Below are 16026 nucleotides of genomic sequence, written 5' to 3'. Positions count from 1 at the left end.
ACCATGAATATACAAGATACTGTCCGCTCCACAAGATCTGCCATTGCTACTAAATGTTTCTAATGACCTCTTTACTCACCTTTCTGTCCCTCCTACACACGTCTCATTTTAGAATAATCCAGCAGTTTAAACAGATAAGGACCAACTTGGAAAGCATTCTCTGTGTTTTTCCCTGATAGAACGCTGCCTTTCCCTGACTCCATTGTGTTGATCTTTCTCATTGACTAATCCTCATTAGGAATCTATAGTTCCACGCACTAGACAAATCAAGGCAATTGGCTTTGGCCAGTGGGTAATACAATGGTGGAGGGGTGAAGCCAGGCCTTAAGACATGGCACCACTGTGAATCCATTCCCCTTTGCCTCAGATGCACATTCAACCTCTCTTTGAAGCTTGAAGAAAGCTGTCATTTACATTTACACCCAGTACTGCAGATTTTAAACTCTTTAAACAACTACACAAATATTTCTTTACTTTGGAACAGGTACTAAATGATTGGATTAAACAGCAGGGGGACTGGAAATATTGCCTAGCACAGGATTTTGTTCTGAACTATGCAAAAATGCCTTTGGTATTCAGAAAATAAAAGCAAATTTTCATGGCCTTTTCACTAGATGGGAAAGAGAAGAGGCAAGTACTGAGTGAGCGGGAGCTACTTTCCATCTCTAAAAATGGGAGAAGTTCCAATCCTGGTGTAATTTTACTTTTCACTTCTGTTTAATTATTTCCTAATGTAGTTCTATTTTCTAAAGAGTTTTATTTTCAATCAACTTCAGAATAATTAAGGGACAGACAAAATGAGAAGCCAATATAAATTAGATAGTTATAAATAACTTAGATGAGAAGCCAACATAAAACCAGATATTTATAATTTGACAGAAGATTTTGGGAAAGACCTTATTGTATGGCATTTATATTTACTGTTAAAAAGGTAGGCATTCTTTGAAGAAAGGTATTTATGAAGAATATGCAAATAATTAAGAATGCATTTTGGAATGGTTTAATTATTGTGATAAAATAGTCATTTTCATATATATTTAAACGAATTTTTGTGGCACTGTACATGACTATATGACATAACTAGTATTCAAGAAAACTCAAACTTTTTCTGTGCACATAACTCTTTATTTGCCTGCCCCCCTCCATTTACCATTAATTTAGTTAATGAAATAACTGCCATGTTAAGATTTTTCTCAAGTTTCGTATCAAGTAAGAGTCTCTCTTACCCCAGATTATATTATATTATTTACATTAAAATATATTTATAATAATAAAGTCAAAATCATTCTCTGAATCACTATATTGCTGGATTTTTCAACCTTGGTACTACTGACATTTTGTCACAGATAATTCTTTGGGATGTAGGGGTGTGAAGGAGTAGCAGCTAGCCTCTGTTTTCTAGAATATTTAGCAGCATTCCCTTTTTCTACATACTGGATGCCAGTAGTAACCCCACCAAGTTGTAACAAGCAAAAATACATCCATTGAAAAATGGGCAAAATCACCCTCATTGAGAATCACTGCCATGAGATCAATAGTCAAAGGAAAACAAGTCACTTAAAAATCTTGCACCCACAATTTCCTCACATGAGTTTGGGAATATCTTTCTTCCCCTCCCATTATATCTTTTTCCCCACCACCCATTATAAAAGTAATGCCGCTATACTGAGGATCCTAAAAGACTATCATAATCACACTCATATCTAAACAGTCCTAGCCAAATCAAGATCATTTGGAAGCTGAATCTGTTTGGAGGAAGGAGATTGTCTGAAGGCAAAGCTGCTAATAATTCTCCTCTCGATAGATAGATATACAGATCTATATATAGAAAGACCTATATAGAGATTTATAGAGACATATACCTAGAGAGAGAGATTTCTAATACCTAAATCCTGAAAAATTGCACCATATATACTCTATTGACTATGTTTCCCCGAAAATAAGACCTAGCCGGAACATCAGCTCTAATGCGTCTTTTGGAGCAAAAATTAATATAAGACCTGGTATTATATTATATTATATTATACTATTATATTATGTAAGACCGGGTCTTATGTTAATTTTGCTCCAAAAGACGCTTTAGAGCGGATGGTCCGTCTAGGTCTTATTTTCGGGGCAACATGGTAGTATCCTTAGAATGCATAAATAGATACTACTTGAAAGAGCATTATGTATTTGGCTAACACAGAATGGCTCAGTCCATCATTCACTAATACTACAGAGTGGAGAACAGAAAATTGCTAGTAACACTATGCACTGAAAGCTGCACTATCCAGTATGGTATCCAGTAACCAGATGGGACTATTTAGATTTAAATTAATTTAAATTAAATACAATTAAAAACTCATTTCCTCAGTCATACTAATCACATTTGAAACACAAAATAGCCACCTGTGGCTAGTGGCTACCACATTGGGCAGCTTAGATAGATGTCATTTCCATCATTACAGAAAGTTTTATTAGATACTACTGACCTAGAGCACTGTACGCAATGACTACATAATCACTCATTCATCTAATAAACATTTCTGAGCCTCTAAGTGTCAGACACTGGGTTTCTAGATACTGAGTATACAATTGTGTATAAAACCAAGTCCTGTTTTTAAATAAAAAGGTTGTTTTTGATGAACTGCTGTTGAAAGTAGCAGAGCCTTGAGAGGAGGGTGGCTGGCCAGGCCTAGCACAATCACTTTTAGACTATCCTTCATCTTGGGGCACTGGTCCACTAATGGGGAGGGGAATCTTTGTATAAGCTATAGCAACCCTATCAGAGACCCACAGGTAGATTGAAGTGGTCAGAAATCAGTTTTTCAACCTTCTAAAGATCGCACAACTTTCCCAATTAATGGTATATTAAAGAATCAACTAGAGTTTTTTTGTTGCTTTTTAAATCAGCAGGGGATTTCTGATAACCCAGAAAGATGCATTAATGGCAAGTGATGGAGAAGCATCAGAGTGATTTAGTCACAAAGTTAAAGATATCAAATGATGTTTTAAGTAAGAAGCCAACCCAAATGAAATGAGGATTGGATTGTGCAATCTGCTAATGTCGTCTGGTTGCCAGAGGGGAGAGGGTTAAGGTGAGAGCAAAAAAGGTGAAAGAGAGTAAGAGACACAAACTTACAGATATAAAATAAAATAAGTCACAGAGACATAACATACAACACGGGGAATATAGTCAATATCGTAATAACTTTGTACAGTGACAGATGTTACTAGACTTATTGCCATAGAGATCACTTCATAAGGTATATAAATGTTGAATAAATATGTTGTACACCTGAAACTAAAATAATATTTATTATATGACAACTGTACTTTAAAGAGAAAAAAAAAACACCTCAAGAAAGGGACTAAGATATTTAAAACAAATGTGTTACTATGCTGCCATCTACTGGCCCATATTATTTTTAAAACATATTTTATTGTATTCTCATTTCAAGTTATAATGTTACACCAGCTGTTTTCCAACATAGAATGATACAAATAAAACTCTGTCATTCTCTCCCCAGTTTTCTCCTAAGGTGATCAAAGTTTAAAGTTTTGTATATTCTTTTATATTGCTCTCTCTGTTTATATAAACGTAAACAATCTATTCACTTATAAAGGGTATATCCACTTTATTTTCAAAAATTGTATAATTTTATATGCACACACAAACATAAGTATAATGCATTTTATGTATAGCTGGACTTTCATTTTTGCCAAAATCATCAACTAGCATAAAGAACTCACTCCTTCCAAGTTAATCAGATCAGGTAAACTATAGAAGAAAGAGGCAAACATGGATTCTAACTCAGGAAATTATAATAGAAGTGAGAGGCTAGGAGAGGTTACCCTGAACTGGAGTATGTAGAGAGGGTAGATGGCTAAAACCTAGAGTGGAATGAGAGAATACTTGAAAGTAACACTTTATCAGTTTTACTCTTGCGTCCCCCAACACCCTGCCTTGCCCTATATTGCCTTGAGACAATATCTGCCTGCTTTTCATACCAGAAGCTCGTTGCAGAAATCCGACCACCAATTTTGGAAGTCTGAAGGCAGATGCCTACTAATAAGAAGAGTTTTTAAATTTATTTTAATTATTATTTTCAGTTAAAGTTGACATGGGAGAAGAGTTTCTAGAAAAGGTGGCAACTAATCAGCAACTTTGAGGTATTCTCTTCCTCAGCTTGACTCCTCCAGAGCTGCAGGCTAGTGCATTAAAATGTAAGGAGACTGTTTCCTCCCGGTGCTACTTCACTCTAAGAGCCTGCTCTGTATCTGCTCCTCCTATCATCCTTTCACCACAGAGAGCCACCACTGAACTACTTGGTTAAGCTCCAGCCCCTTTCACCAGCTCACTGCGAGTGGCTTTGGTAAATGGCATGTCCTCTAGGCCTTCCCATGGAACATGGCCCCTGGTGGGTCTTCTGGCTTCACACTACGAATCTGTTCCAGCACGCCCATTTCCCTCACCTTCTATATTTTTTCCTCCACTGTCTGCTGGGGCAACTGGGGTATTTCTACTTCACTCAGCCTTGGCTATTGCTTTCTTCAGGTCTAGCAGCAAAATTTTCCAATCTCCTTTGGTCCTTGTCAGGGTGTTAAATTTCATATCTCAAGAAAGTCAATGAATTTTACTTATCCAGTCTTCCACTCATCCCTCCCTCATCAGACACCCTAAAAACCCAATGCCGGGAACAATCGGTACAGATTCACTAATTCTTATAGCATTTTCAGTGCAATAGTCTTCTTCCTCCCTTATCAGCCCCAGCACATTCCTAGCTGAGTAACTGGGTTGTCAATTGAGGAGATGGGAACATCTCTTGAGGAGGCACCTACTGCCTTGTAGGGTGAAGGGCTCTACAGCATCTTTCGGGATGAGAGAAGGGCTGGCTCTAACTAAGGAGTAAAGAATGCTTCTTCAAACTCTGACGGTTCAGAGGATCTTCAGAACCAATATCCTCAAGGATATCCATCCATTTGTCTCCATCTTACATTTCAAGATGCTAGGTTTCCCCAACTAGGGCTCTGACCTAAGCACAGCAGATCTGCTTTGACTGAGCGTCACACTCTGGGATTCTACTAGGTTCTCAGCCTGCAGCTTAGCTGTGCCTACTCTTCCTTTGTAAGAGACTAGGGCCTCTTTGTAACAAGCTCTCATACTTAGCCTTTAACTGATTGTAAATGACCCTCAGTTTCTCCTTATCCCTGGGCAGGGCAACACTGTAACTTAGCAGTAACCACCAACTTCACTATCTTTGTAGGAACTTGTCATTTTTCAACTGCTTGGACCATCATACCTGTACTGGTGTCCCATATACCAGAAAGTTTTTCCAGGTCACTGCTGGTAAAATCTTTAGCAATTAGGCTATCAACTTATGCCAAGGATTATCTGTGCCCTGCATACCACTAAGGATGGTGTCCTCTTTACCTAATAGGCAGTAAAGTGAGTTAGTCCTAAATTTTCTCATATCACACCATCCGATCTCACAGGGGTATTTGAGTTGAAAGAGATTTATTAGAAGAATTTATGTGAAGAAAATGGAACACATGGTGGAAGAGTCAAAAAGAACCTTCAGAACACACTTCAGGCCTGATTCTTGTGCAGTAAGGAGGGAAAGAAGAAGAGTTAGATAGGAACAGTCTCACACGTCAGTACAATTCCAAGAAAATTTGGCCAGGCCTATGAGTACTCCTCAAGTCAAAATCACCCATCAGAGGAGTCCCATATCTCCCAGGAATAGGACCGCCTTAACAACCCTGCTGAGCTTCTCCTGGTCATAGGCTGTGAGTGCAGCGGTGGGGTCAGAGCACAGCAGCTGGGGCCACCTGTCACTTATATTCTTCAAAGCTGGAGATCTGAGAGGCATATTTCCGTCATCATCACAACCATGGATCCCTGCCTAAACTATGCATAATAATAGACTCCAGAAATGGAGTAGAGACATGAGTGAGAAGGAAAAAAACTTAATGGAAGTTTGTTTTTGCAACTCAGGATAAGGAATAGATTGTTAAAACAAAGCATAGAGAGTATTAACTGTGAGGTAAAAAAATTAAATATACATTTCACTATTCACTGTTTCTGTTAGGTGAACAATATCCATAGAATGTAAGAGGTATTTAAAATGTCTAAAACTGAAAAGGTAGTGATACTAAAATATATAAAATATTCCTGCAAATCAAAAGAAAAGAACAATCTCAGTAAAAACATGGGCAAAAGATATGAAAAAGCAGTCTGCAGAAAAGAAACCCCAAAGCTAGCAAGCATATAGAAGAAATGTTCAAATAACTAGCATTAAGAGAAATACAATTAACATAAAAGTAAGTCATCACTTTATACCAAATAATCAAATGGGATAATGTCAAGTGTAGGCAGCACGTAGACTCAGACTGCTGGTGTCAGCAGCCAATTTTAGTTAAATTATTCAGGATAAAGAATAGATTGTTAAAGCAAAACGCAGAGAATATCAACTGTAAGGCAAAACAATAAAAAATACATTTGTCTATTCACTGCTTCTGTTAGGTAAATAATACCCACAGAATGTAAAAATGTATGTAATGTCATATGACCTCAAAATTCTAAAATTTCCCATATCATACACAAACTCTTAAATGGTACCCCAGTACACTTTCTTCAGATTAGATTAGCTGGAAAGTTTTAATTTTCCCGTAAAATTTTAAGTGCAAAACAAAACTCAAGAACACAGGAATTTTTCATTTGATAGTTTAGCTTGAGAATATGATACTTATGGCAGAAGGAAAAACACACATTCTTAAGTAATGCTGCCAGTCTTCATTCACAGTCTTCAAAACAGTGACCTATCTCTACTTAATTGTTAAAGGAAGGAGTTTATCTCAGTTTGAATAAACTTCCCAAGGTTGTTAGAGTAAGCAGTAAACAATTAACCTCACATTCTATGCAAAATAACCAACACAGATTTCATCTCTCAGAGGTAAAGGCAGTAAAAAGAAAGATTTTGTACCTTAATTTTTCAATTTAAATGCATTATCATATTTATAACAAATACTTATAACTAATTGCACTAACTAGAAACTTTGATTGAAATAAGTACATTCACACATCCCCTTCCTTTTGTTCTATTTAATTAAAAATATGGACAATCTGATAACTCTGCCTAGATATTTCTAGATTGGTATCCAAGCCGTGCCCTTTCTTTTGCATGGAACAGGATAAACAGTCTCCTCCAACAGCATCTAGAACAACAGTGTTCAAAGGAACATTTCTCAAGAGAATGAGAGATGCTGAGTAAGTGGGATTCCAGGTATGCTCTGCTTACTTCAACCAGAACTGCTTCAATGTGATGTGTTTCATGTATTTAGTTTCAACATAAAATTTAGCTAGAACAAATGGCTCCACTGCTTCATCCACCCCCACCCCAAATAACTACTGTAATTCACTATTTCAGGGAGACATTTGTTATATTTTGTGACCCAGTTCAATAGAAACAGGAAGTGAGGTAGGGTATAGATTCTTGATTAAATGGGATTAAATGATTAAATTTTGAAAGGAATCAATGCAGGTCATGACAGTTCAGTGGATGTGGGAGACCCAGGAATGGATGGGGGTGGGGGGGAATTAGACAACAGCATTTTATTTGAATATATTGAATTTGAGGTGTCAGAAAGAAATTCACTTAGAACTACTCCAGGAGCTAGACCTTTCATGCAGAAGAATTATAACAAATCTATAAAGAGATCAGTGGGTCAAATGCATAGGTGATATTTGAAATCTGTGGTAGTGGATTAGAAAACATAGGCGAGAACCTTCATGATATTTCATTTGGCAATGATTTCTTGGATATGATAGCAAAAGAAAAGGCAACAAAAGAAAAAAAGATAGATAAATTTAACTGCATCAAAATTTAAAATTTTCCTGCTTTGGAGAACACTATCAAGAGGATGAAAAGGTAATTCATGCAATGGAAGAAAACATTTCCAGATTATATATCTGATAAGGAATTAATAGCCAGAATATATAAAGAATTTCTACAACTCAACCACTAAAAAACAAACACTCAAATTAAAAACAAAAATGGGCAAAGTACTTGAACAGACAGTTCTCCAAAGAAAATATACAAATAGCAACAAGCCCGTGATACAATTCTCAACATCACTAGTCTTAGTGAAATGTAAATTAAAATCACAATAAAATACCACTTCACACACATTAGGATAGAAAATAAATCTTGGCAGAGATGTGGAGAAATTGGAACCCTTGTACATTTCCAGATGGGAATGTAAAATGGTGTAACTGCTATGGAAATGGAATGGCAGTGTCTTAGTTCATTCTGGTTACCATAACAGAAATACCATGGAGTGCGTGGCTTAAACAATAAAACATTTATTACTCACAGTTATGGAGTCTGGGAAGTATGACATCAGGGCACCAACGGATTCAGTGTCAGGTGAGAGACTGCTTTGTGGTTCATAGAGGGCCATCATCTTGCTGTGATCACACCTGGCAGAAGAGACAAGAGAGTTGTTCCAGGTCTCCTTTAAAAGGTCACTAATTCCATTCATGAGGGCGCCATGCTCATGACCTAATCACCTCCCAATGGCCCCACCTCCTACCGTATTTCCCCGAAAATAAGACCTAACCAGAAAATAAGCCCTAGCATGATTTTTCAGGATGCTTGTAACATAAGCCCTACCCCAAAAATAAGATTGTCAGCCAGACAGATGCATTTAGTACGGACTATTGAATTATAAAATAGTAATATTGAGATATAATTAAATATAAATAAATAATATTATTGACATTAATTCTTAAAATAAATGATAATATAAATTATAATTAAGTTTTTGTAAATACCCAAGCGGGCGCCTTTGGACGAGAGATAAATGCCTATGCGAACAGATGAACTCGAGACTTATTGCTAAATGACCAATTGGAGTACAGACACAATGCACGAATAACGTGTGCACTTGATAATGAATGGACGTGGTTGTGTCTAATATGAATCTTCATAATTCAATATGTCATGCGTTGTAACAGACTTACTTAATGTATTTGTGTGAAATAAAGAAACATTTTCTGAATTTTGGTGCAATTTTTCGTCACTTTTGTGTGGACCTTCATTCTTAACTGTCATCATTTTTGTTGTCACTTTTGTCTCATAAGTCTTCAATTAACACTTGATTTAATGGTAGATTTAAAGGGAATAATATTTTGACCCCCCAGACAAGATGAGTGCAAAAAGAAAGAGGTAGTCCCTTGAGTACAAGAAAGGAATCATGGAGGACCCCCAGGGCAAGAATCTTACGTCTTTCTGCAAAGAGAAGAAGTTGAATCTCTGAATAGTCTGAAAATAGCGAGCAGAGTATGGTAACATGAAATGATTGCCTATAGCATTAGGAGCTACTTTAGGATCATGAACACAAATTTAAAATTATATCAGTAAGTTTGGGTGGCTTTCTACAGTCATTTTTAATCTACACACAGGTACAGGTGATGGATCATGGAAACTTGGATATATCCAAGGTTTTCTTTCATCAAGCGAGTACAAAGTGGGGCCGGCCCGGTGGCTCAGACGGTTGGAGCTCCATGCTCCTAACTCCTAAGGCTACCGGTTGGATTCCCACTTGGGCCAGTGAGCTCGCCCAAGGTTGCCGGTTTGATTCCTTGACTCCTGCAAGGAATGGTGGGCTCCGCCCCCTGCAACTAAGATTGAACATGACATCTTGAGCTGAGCTGCTGCTGAGCTCCTGGATGGCTCAGTTGGTTGGAGCACATCCTCTCAACCACAAGGTTGCCGGTTCGACTTCCACAAGGGATGGTGGGCTGTCACCCCTGCAACTAACAATGGCAACTGGACCTAGAGCTGAGATGTGCCCTCCACAACTAAGATTGAAAGGACAACCACTTGACTTGGAAAAAGTCCTGGAAGTACGCACTGTTTCCCAATAAAGTCCTGTTCCCCTTCCCCAATAAAATCTTTTTAAAGAAAAGAGAGAGTACAAAGTGAAAGAGAAGCAAAGGAATTGACGATATATGTAAAGATGTGATTTTAATGATTGTCTTTTTGTTTAACTGCTCTAATCTCCAAGTGCCTAAAACATACCCTCGCACATCATAAGAACTGAGCAAATATCTGTTTAATGAGTTATTGAACGGCAGGATATTTAACATATTAGGTTTCTCTGAAATAAACATACACAATAGAGTCTGAGCTACTATGTGCCATGACTCCTAAGGTATGTGATAATTTCCACCTGTTCCTTTCCAACATGACATCACCTGTTTGTCACCTGGTATCGGTTTTGTAATTTCCCTTTAGCAGAGAGAGGGCAAAAATATCAGTTGAAGAAAAATATTCATAGAAATATCTCATATCTCCCTCAAGGAAAGTATATTGCTATTGTCTCATGATATAATCCTTATGCACTATAATAGCTTTCATCATAATAGGACCTTAATAGGAGGCAATAGCAAAGCAGTAGTATGCCAATTTAAGTTATATTGACAAACTTTTTAGTACTTAAGTATTTTCTGTGAGAAATTCCAACTTTAAAAGTACAGGTTTGGGTATGAACAACTGTATGCAGTTCTTTGTATGGTGAATTATTGAGATCTATTCAAGTAGATGCCTGAAGTGAAACAAAAATAATTCAACCTATATTAAAAATGTGATTGTTGAAAATCATAATAGTTCACATCTTTGTTTCCATCAGGGAAATTAGGTTGGGACATCGTAGCTATTTGAGGTGGTACAACATAAAATATAGACAAGAACAGTGGCCAAGGACTGGAACTCCCTACTTCCAACTTCAGTATCTGCTAGTAACAGGGAAAGAATTAAACTATTTTTTGAGGGCCAGCTTTGTATCAAGCACCATTCATATAGTAGACCTAATTGATAAAGATCAGGGCTTTTGGAGTCAGAGATATCTGGGTGGTGGAGGAATGCCATCTCTGCCACTTTCAGATGAAAGATTAAGCAAATTATTTAATATCTGTGAGCCTCAGTTTCTATTTCTATAAAATGGGGTTAATTCCTACCACAAAAGGTTGCTGTGAAATGTTAAGATGTAAAGCAATGTCTGAACTTTGATAAGTACTGTTTATTTGTAATTATTATAATCTCATTTAATTATTTTTCTATTTCAGTTATATATTTGTATCAAGGCATGATTTACATTCATCAAAATTCACCCTTTTTAGTGACTAGTTCTATGAATTTTGACACACACATACAGTCTTATAACTATCACAAAATGTAGAACACTTTCATTATCCCCAAAACTCCCTTGTAGTGAATGCCTCCTTGCCAACACCAGATTTTGGCAACTCTGGTCTGTTTTTGTCCTTATAAGCTTTGCCTTTTCTAGAATGTTATATTAATGGAATCATGCAATTTGTAGCCTTTTAAGTCTGGCTTCTTTTACTCGGCATAATGCCTTTGAGATAATCTCATTTAATTTGCACAAACATTACTATTCTCAGAGGAGGAAAATTACATTTAGATAGTTAGTAACTTACTCAAAGTTGTAGTTAGTGAAAGATAGAAATTTGGTTCCACTTTTATTTGTCTCCAAGTTATATGTTTCTTGTTCGCTATGCCAGATCGCCTTCTGTTAGCTTATTAAACGTCCACTACCAATTCTGGAATTTACCTTCATATTCAGCCATTTAGTCCTCTATCCTCCTTTAAATAAAGACCAGAAAGCTAAAAAGACATACGAAATCAGAGTGACTAGAAGAGTTCTAAGCAAACTTTCTGTCATGTTTTGTCATACTAACATTCAGTGCAATAACTATTTTCTTAATCGAGTTCACGATTCAGTTCTTGTAGAGAGCATTTTACATGTTCTCTTTCACTTAATTTCTACAAGTCTGGAAAGCTATATTAATTCCATGTACAGAGGAGAAAGATAAGGTACAGTAGGGCCAAGCAGGTAAGGGGGAGCCAGGATTTACAGACAGGTGCATTTCCCTCCAAAGCCTCGGCTCAGTCTGCCAGTCCTTCTGCCACCTACATTGGAAGTTGCCATTAGTACCAGAGAGTGTGCTAGGCAGTTTTACATACATTAAACCATTTAATTCTCACAAAAGTCCTGCACATAAATGGTATCAGCTCATTTCATATAGGAGGAAACTGAGGTTCGAAAAAGTATCCTGTCCAAGTTCACATAACTACCAAGAAGTCAGAATTCCATTTTAAGTCCATGTCTCCTTTTACTATTCCATGAAGCACTGTATCTGGGAAAAAAAAGGAGGGAAAATATGGAAGGGAAGGAAAGGGAAAGGAAAAAGAAAGGGAAGGAAAGGGAAAGGAAAAACAAAGGAAAGGAAAGGAAAGGAAAGGAAAGGAAAGGAAAGGAAAGGAAAGGAAAGGAAAGGAAAGGAAAGGAAAGGAAAGGAAAGGAAAGGAAAGGAAAGGAAAGGAAAGTGACTATTTGTGTTCCTTCCTTGTATAGTTCAATTGAATGAGTTTCACTAAGCGTTTTTTTGTTGTTGCTGTTATCGTAGCTAAGAAAATATATACAAATAAAGTAAGAGGTCCTACTAGTATTAACTAATATTTCTGTAGTGCTTCCATTGCATGAGGCACTGATCAAAGCATTTTACATATGTTAACACATCTACATTTCAAAAAACCCCTACAAGCTAGTCACTAGTATTATTCCTATATTACAGACATGGAAACTGCTAAGATTTAACCCTGGCATTATGCTTCTAGAGAGTCTATCCTCTCGAAGCACTACGTGATACCAACACTATTTCAAATGTACTTTCCCTAAGTAGTAGAAGCAATGACTGCTGAAAACCTTTATCTAAAGTAGTGTTTCCCTTTAAATGGATACCATTTAGTTGTAAGATTATAATCAGGGCTAAATACTAAGTATATTCATACTTCATCTAGCTATCAAAAAGAATAAGGTAGATATGTGTTTTCCAACATAGATCTTCAAAATATTAAGTGAAAAAAACTCCAACTATACAAGGATGCGTATGATACTGTTTAATTAATATTCATGTATGTTTTTCTATAGAAAAACATATGTGTGTATGTGTAAATACTTAGTATGTTCTATAAAAAGATGGACCTTAACAACACTAGTTGCTTCAGAGAAGGAAAGGAACCAAAATTAGGACATGATCAAACAAAGCTAGCTTCAATCTCATTTCTAATGTTTCAGTATGCACAAAGAGCAGGTATTTATGTTATTTTTGTGTAATTGAAAAATTATTGAAAATATGTTTGTTTTTCTGATATTCTCTTCTTGTTTTTTTCATTCTGATAAATCTATGTCTATCTTTCTCTCTCTCTCTCTCTCTCTCTCTCTCTATATATATATATATATATATATATATATATATATAGAGAGAGAGAGAGAGAGAGAGAGAGAAACAACATAATATATATGTAATATATATAACAAATACAAGTTGTAATATATATTTATTACATTAAGTCATTTTGGGAAAAATCTGATTTGATATAAATCTGTTTTTATGTACTCTTAGAAGTAGGTATTTTTTTTAATTAATTTTATTGGGGTGACAATTGTTAGTAAATTTACATAGATTTCAGGTGTACAATTCTGTATTACATCGTCTATAAATCCCATTGTGTGATCACCATCCAGAGTCAGTTCTCCTTCCATCACCATATATTTGATCCCCTTTACCCTCATCACCCACCCCCCACCCCAGAAGTAGGTATTTTTAAAAGAAAAGTAATTATGTATTAATAAATTCATTATACCTGTGATACATGGAGATAGCTGTTTTTCAACAAAACATTGAAAGAGTATTTCTTGAGTTATATTATGAATATAGATTTTTAAGAATATCTGATTGTTTTTATTGAAAATGTTTATGTGAAGGTTTCTATAAAATAGCTGTATACCTACTAAAAATCTTCTTTAAACTCTTAATCCTAATACATTCCTCAGGTATTTCTCATTTAAATCCTTGCAACCAGTTTCTTCTTCAACAAACTTAGTCAATACCAAAAAAAAAAAAAAAAATTATATATTGCTTTCTTGTTGGGACTATGCTGTGTCTTTGACCTGGTTGAAGCTTCTCTGTTCAGACTTGTCGAACTAGTTTCATTTCAACTACTTGTAATTTATTTCCTTATTTCTTCCAGCTGTAGATCTTTAATATGTTTAGAGATGTCATACAGTTGATTAGAAAGTCAAGTTCAGTGGGTGCACACTTCCAAGATCATATCCTTTCTCCTGTAGATCATGTGTCGGTAAGTTCAGTTTTATTTTGTAAATGGCTTGTTTACTGTACTGTCTGTCAGTGGCTAGATTCCTGGCTTGTGTGGTATCCTCAGTGGATTCAGTCTGCATTGGATTTTGTGACATTTCTAGAATTATTATAGCAGCTGGATTAATTAATCCCTGTATTTGTAATCAGTATTTTTGTGTTAAAAAAGATCATTGTAACTATTATTTCATGTTGCCAAGTTCAACAGTTGGGATTTTAGAAGTTAATGAAAAAGTATATTATATTGTGTTCTGACTGATTCTGATTTGGGGTGGGAGGAGAAAGGTGTTCATCTGTTTTTTTAAAAAGTCTCCTTTCAGCAGTCTGACTAAATTTAGCTTCTATAGTACTTTCCATTTAGCTGCTTTCCTTGTACCTTACAGTCAGTTCTAGGAACTAGTGCAAATTGGGAGGTCAATAGCTGCAGAGGTACCTACTTGACTTCATCATAGAAATCTCAGGACTACTTGCAGGGAGAAAAGAAATAGGAGATTCAGACTAGGGAAAACATGTCTACTCTCTAAAAAATTTTTCTATTAAATATTAAAGAAAACTGAATTATTTCAAGGTTTGTTTTTTCAAATGGGGTTTGCTACATGCAAAAGGGAGAGGGAGTGTAAGATTCTTTGACATAACTTTATATATAACTAAAATAGTGAGTTTAAACATGCATGATGACAGTAATATTTTACCATTGCTTTTATTTATGCCATTTTGAAAACATTTTTACATATGTTATTTGATTGAATAATGAAACATTCTTATAAGATCAGTAGAAGAGGTATTCATTAGCTCCCATTTTAAAGTGAGAAATCTGAGGAAACAAATTAATGGGCCTCGTCAGATCTACAGAGCTGTATGATGACAGAATCTGAGAGCTAAAGTCCACAATGCCTTAAGTCCAGTCTTCCTGGACTCTTTCAGACTCTCCAAATGGCAAGGATTCTACCGGGTGGATTTCAGAGATGAGAATTTGACAGTAAATGAGCCACTAAGTTAGTGAATTTCACTGGGTTTCCTTCACCAGTAAAAAAATACATGTTTGTATCTGCCCTTTAGTGAGCACATAGTAATTGCCAAAGGGTCTCTGAGACCTTTAGAAAGGGTCTATAATGTTTCACACATAATTGGCACTCCACAAATATTTGTTGAACAAATGAATGAGTAAACAAATGTAAATGTCTAGCATTAATGTTTTGCTTATTTATTAAAATTCATTGAATTTGAAAATGCATATTCCATGTTTATGGAAATCATATTGTAAAGCAGTCATTCCAAACTTTCATGTTTCACATTCCCCAAAATTATTCTTTTAAAAATATGAACTCAGATATGATTATAGACATTAAATACCATATTTTCTAATGTTTAGGTGTTTATAGAAAATGTTTTCAGTTTAAGGGAAGTAAATTACAGGAACAATATTAGAGAGCAATGCTCTTGTTCAGAACATCTATGAGGTTTCTTGATAAAGAAAGGGACAGTGGGAAACACTGAATGTTTATGGTTCCTTTAAGGTAAATGCATGAAACACTAATCCAGGATTTAGAGCATTTATGGGAGATGGCAGGTCACACTAACAGGCAAATTTAAGGATTAAGGCAAAGCAACTGCTTAATTCCAGGTACCCCCTACTTTTCAAAAGTTCATGTTGCACCAATCGCTTTTACAAAAGATCTACATTAGTACTTGTTTTTGTTAACCAAAGGAAATCCAAAGAGGATTTTTGCTTTTACAAAAACAGGCAAAAAGCAAAAAGGGCGTTTAGTGTCTGTTTTGCAGTGAGCCATTACAGAGGC

Source organism: Rhinolophus hipposideros, assembly GCF_964194185.1.
Source record: "Rhinolophus hipposideros genome assembly, chromosome: 1".
NCBI classification, from domain to species: Eukaryota; Metazoa; Chordata; class Mammalia; order Chiroptera; family Rhinolophidae; genus Rhinolophus; species Rhinolophus hipposideros.
Note: the sequence above shows the minus strand (reverse complement) of the source record.